The sequence below is a fragment of the Entelurus aequoreus genome, linkage group LG03, assembly GCF_033978785.1.
Source record: "Entelurus aequoreus isolate RoL-2023_Sb linkage group LG03, RoL_Eaeq_v1.1, whole genome shotgun sequence".
NCBI lineage: Eukaryota > Metazoa > Chordata > Actinopteri > Syngnathiformes > Syngnathidae > Entelurus > Entelurus aequoreus.
In genome coordinates, this window is record NC_084733.1 from 23,120,190 (window position 1) to 23,125,963 (window position 5,774).

A 5,774-nucleotide genomic window follows, 5' to 3' on the forward strand; every position below is an offset into this window, starting at 1 on the left:
TATTTGACTTTTGGTGCAAATCAGTGTTAAAATAGTTGCCGGATGAAACATTACACTACCTGTACTTTTATTTTGGTTCTCAACCGGGAAATCATGTCATCTGACGTTTGTGTGTGTGTGTGTGTGCGTATGTGTGTGTGTGTATGTGTGTGTGTTTGTGTGTTCTGGCAATGCTTACTTAATGGGGACATCGCTCTGTTTACACAGTCACCTTTAGGGGACCTCTGACGGTATGGGGACAAAAAAGCAGGTCCCCTAAAGCAGTGGTTCTCAAATGGGGGTACGCGTGCCCCTGGGGGTACTTGAAGGTATGCCAAGGGGTACGTGAGATTTTTTTTAAATGTCTGTCAAAAAGAACTGTGAAAAGAAATGCAACAATGCAATATTCAGTGTTGACAGCTAGATTTGTTGTGGACATGTTCCATAAATATTGATGTTAAAGATTCTTTTTTTTGTGAAGAAATGTTTAGAATTAAGTTCATGAATCCGGATGAATCTCTATTACAATCCCCAAAGAGGGCACTTTAAGTTGATGATTACTTCTATGTGTAGAAATCTTTATTTATAATTGAATCACTTGTTTATTTTTCAACAAGTTTTTAGTTATTTTTAAATCTTTTTTTCCAAATAGTTCAAAAAAGACCACAACAAATGAGCAATATTTTGCACTGTTATACAATTTAATAAATCAGAAACTGATGACATAGTGCTGTATTTTTACTTTTTTATCTCTTTTTTTTCAACCAAAAATGCTTTGCTCTGATTAGGGGGTACTTGAATTAAAAAAATGTTCACAGGGGGTACATCACTGAAAAAAGGTTGAGAACCACTGACCTAAAGGGAAACCTTTTTAAATGATAGTCAGATCCATTCTGAAGATGCCTAAGTGATTTTTAAGCTTTGGCCCATAAAACATGTTTACTGGTTAGTTTGAGTGTGAGACATTTGCACAGCAGCCCCCTCATCGGGCTGTAGCTGGTACTGCACTCGCTGCTTTTTTTGAAATGGTCCTCAGTAGTCACGTGCAAATTAGTGTGAATTATGCAAAATTATTTAAATTTGGTCTCCATGAACCATGTTAACTATTTTTCCCCAGGGTCCCCAGTAAGAATGATCAGCACATTACTTCATCAATCCAGAGATTTAAAGACGTGTATGAGCTAACTGGGCAGTGGCCATTTTACCTCATTTTTTTTAATGCCTCCACAACCTGTAGAAAAGGGTGGTCCCCACAAGTGATGATCAAAAACTTGGTCCCCATTCCAAATGATAACCAGTATGTGTGTGTGTGTGTGTGTGTGTGTGTGTGTGTGTGTGTGTGTGTGTGTGTGTGTGTGTGTGTGTGTGTGTGTGTGTGTGTGTGTGTGTGTGTGTGTGTGTTTACCAGAAAAATGCACGCATCACTTTGGATGCATATGAGCGTTGGAGAGTGGGTGGGCCCAGCAGGGGGTATTTGGTTTGATTGGATTGACGTTGGGGATTTGTGTTTTAAACGGAGATTACTTTCCGATCCGACGCTCCGCAGGGAAATGCAACAGACAGAGAATGTTCGGGAAGTCAGTTGACCTTCTTTGTGTTGCCTTATTACTTTTGTTGCCGTTGTTTGGACTTTGTTATTGATTATTTCTATACAATCCGTTCGTCTGTCTCGCATTTTAATCCGTTGAATCTGATTCTTCCACAGTTTTCCATCATGTTCCGTTCATTTATTGTGCTGTCATCAGATGTGCTGCAACCAATTTATTTCATATTCTGCCGGGTTTATTCTTAGCAGTGGAATTTCATTGCACGGTCCATGTGACTCATTTATGTTGACTGTCAATATTCGAAATGAATTCATTCTTTGTAACACACATTTGCAGGTTATGTAGTAACATCAATATTTTTTGGAAAAAAAAACCACAGAATGATCAGAATTTTAAAAAAATAATTTTCCTCTCTATTCTCAGATGCGTAGGGCCCAGCGGGACGGGGATGGGTACAGTTCACATTTGAACCAATACGGTACCAATTTTCGGTACTTTGCTGTCTGTAAACAAACATTAATTGTTTTTGATGATGAAATCTAAATTTTTTATTGCAATATTTTAAAATGAGCTGCTTATTATACATGGCGTCCAGGTTCAAGTCCAAGACATTAAACAACAGTAGTGTATGTATGTATATATATATATATATACCTGTATATATATATATATATATATATATATATATATATATATATATATATATATATATATATATATATATATATATATATATATATATATATACATATATATATATATATATATATATATATATATATATATATATATATATATATACACTACCGTTCAAAAGTTTGGGGTCACATTGAAATGTCCTTATTTTTGAAGGAAAAGCACTGTACTTTTCAATGAAGATAACTTTAAACTAGTCTTAACTTTAAAGAAATACACTCTATACATTGCTAATGTGGTAAATGACAATTCTAGCTGCAAATGTCTGGTTTTTGGTGCAATATCTACATAGGTGTATAGAGGCCCATTTCCAGCAACTATCACTCCAGTGTTCTAATGGTACAATGTGTTTGCTCATTGGCTCAGAAGGCTAATTGATGATTAGAAAACCCTTGTGCAATCATGTTCACACATCTGAAAACAGTTTAGCTCGTTACAGAAGCTACAAAACTGACCTTCCTTTGAGCAGATTGAGTTTCTGGAGCATCACATTTGTGGGGTCAATTAAACGCTCAAAATGGCCAGAAAAAGAGAACTTTCATCTGAAACTCGACAGTCTATTCTTGTTCTTAGAAATGAAGGCTATTCCACAAAATTGTTTGGGTGACCCCAAACTTTTGAATGGTAGTGTATATATATATATATTTTTTTTTTGGTTGCGCCCTAAAAAGTGTTAATACTGTTAGTATTGCACTTATTATGCAACAGCTGTTTGATTGCAACGTGCATCTTACACACTAAAAAATGCTGGGTTATTTTGATAAATAACAATATATAACAATATATGAGTTGCTAGTGTTAGGTTAATTTTTTGGGGTTATAAGGGTATTATTTTAACTACATTTCTGGGTTTTCAAAATTATTTGTTTGTTTGTTTTTCAAGGAGTAACACATTTTTGGGTAAAAGGCTTTTTTTTATTAAAAAGTTACTTTTTTCTTGAAGGGAATTGTATTATGGATTAATCTCATTAACATTATTTTCAATCACCCAACATTGAGTTAGCATAACTCAACTTTCGGGTTAAATATTTCAACCTAATAGTTTGGTTGGGAATAACCCAACATTAAGTTATCATAACTCAACTTTTTGGTTAAATAATTTAACGCGAAAGTTGGGTTGAAAAAATTAACCCAAAATGTTGAGTTAAAATAACTCAAATGAGGGGTTCGTCCCTTTCTGAACCAGCAGTTGGGTTAAAATTTGGTTATTTTTTAACCCTACATTTTTTAGTGTGTATTTAAAGTGTTTATTAACAAATTTGGAGGTGTTGAAATCGCCAAGTAAACAAGCTAATGCTAATTAGTAGCATGTCAATAGCATTAGCATCAAGCCAGCACATTTTTTTTTCTTTTAAAGTAAAGCCTTGCTTTATTCATGTTGGAGCGCTTTTTGTTTCTTTTTTTTGTTGGCATTCAAAATTGCAACCTTACCTAAAGGTAGTTTGGCAGAGTCCGATCGCTCTCTAGCCCCTTCCAGCTCCGTCACCGATAAGAATATAATGACAAATGTCCGTAGACGTTCTCACTGTTCAGTGTTAGTGCTGGTCTTGTAAGGCAGTTGTATAGGGTTTGCAAATGTATCTTAAATATATGTTAATGTATATTATTTTGCCCCAAAAAAATCAATTATTGAACAATTTCTTTCCTATGTTTTGTTTTTTTTAGCTGTTTTTGATACAATACCAAGTTTGGAGCCTTGAGTATTAGTTTGATACAATATCATTTATACTTTCATCATTTTGTAGTGTGGAATGTTAAAAAAAAGGTCAAAGTAAAATTAGTCAAACAGACAACAATTGTAGGTACATAAAACCCCAAACCTATTTATTAACTGTCTGGAATGTACTTTTGTTAGAATAATTGTATCTAAGTTATCACAAAACTTTGTACATTGAGTTAACGGTGAGAGGACAAAAGCTGTCTTTAATCCTACCAATCAAAAGGCTTGTAAAACTCCACTGTGTAGGATGGGAAGCAACATGAAGGTGTTCTGTTTCTTTCATGAATTGTAATCAACAGAAAGATATTGTCTGACCCAAGAACTACAAAGCTGAGAGGAAGCAGGGCCTGACTCCCCTCCAGGCAGCACTTGTTTGAACTGTTTTACAACCTTTTCTGTGAACTGTTTTACGACCTTTTCTTTGAACTGTTGTAATGAAAGGCCATGGCTGTTTACGACCCACGTCCCTTAGAAACAGCTGTTGCCATGTAATCAGGGAAAGTCCAAATAAAAGAGAAGGCGTACAATCTTTCTCCAGAGCTTGCTGAAACACTGTACGAGGGTACAGTGTCCAGGCGTCTCTCCTCACTGAGCCAAATTGAATTCCGTCTCTTTTTGATTATTTGCTTCTTATCTCGTTTAATAGATGTCATCAATGTTTGAACCTGACAACTTTTGCGCTCTTATAAATTAGTGGATTGGTGGTTGTTTTTTGTTGAGCAAAATTAAGCTCTTGCCATATTAAGTCGAATGATGCGGACACGCTTGTTACTGCATACTTTCTGATACGCTCTGTAAGTAGTATGCAACTATAATTATTTGATACATGTTTACATTGACACGTGTGTTTTAGACTGCAATGTTGTTGAATTAAGGGCACTTATTACATATGTTTAGCTTGCGTGCTATCGTCTGCTTAGCTGTTGTGCAGCCGCTAGTTCCTTGTAGCCTGTAGTCTACCAAGTTTACCTGTTGAAAATGACTTCACTGAAATAAGTAAACACGCTGCAGGACTTCTTTTATCGGAGCTTTTAGATGCAAGCCTTTTATTTAATTTTTTTGCTGATACTGTACCGATATCCGTATCGGATCGGGACACTCCTAATCGTATCTATGTTTGAGTTATTTGTCTGATTGTAGCAAGATTATGCTGAAAATACCCGTCCACGCTTTTTTGCTAACGCTGCATTTTTTTCCCTTCTTTTCATCCAAAATATGTGGAAAGTCAGTGATGTTTATCATCAGATTCAAATGTCAAATACATGGTTTTCATCAAACAGCATAGATATGCAGAATGTTGGTCCAGTGGCCATGAGAGTTTTCGATTCGAATTGTTTGGCCTTGGTGAAGGTCTGTGCCTTTCTATATGCATACTTTATTTTAGAAAAACATCTGATAGCAACATATTTTTGACCATAGAGTGTCAAAAAGCACATTTTTTAAGATTTACATTTGTTTCTGAGAGCTAACTCTTCTTCTCCTGAACCACAGCATACAACCATCCATCCATCCATCCATCCATCCATCCATCCATCTATCCATCCATCCATCCATCTTCTTCCGCTTATTCGAGGTCGAGTTGCGGGGGCAGCAGCCTAAGCAGAGAAGCCCAGACTTCATTCTTCCCATCCACTTCGTCCATTTTACACAGCATACAAACAAAATAAAACGTGTCAAAACTAGGCCTGTCAAACAATTATTTTTTTAAATCAGATTAATCACACTTTTGAATTTAGTTTAATCACAATTAATCACAGGTTAGTACACGCTAGCATGATTTAAATTAACTTAAAAAAAGACCTCAATATTTGGAGACAAAAGCAATTTTATTT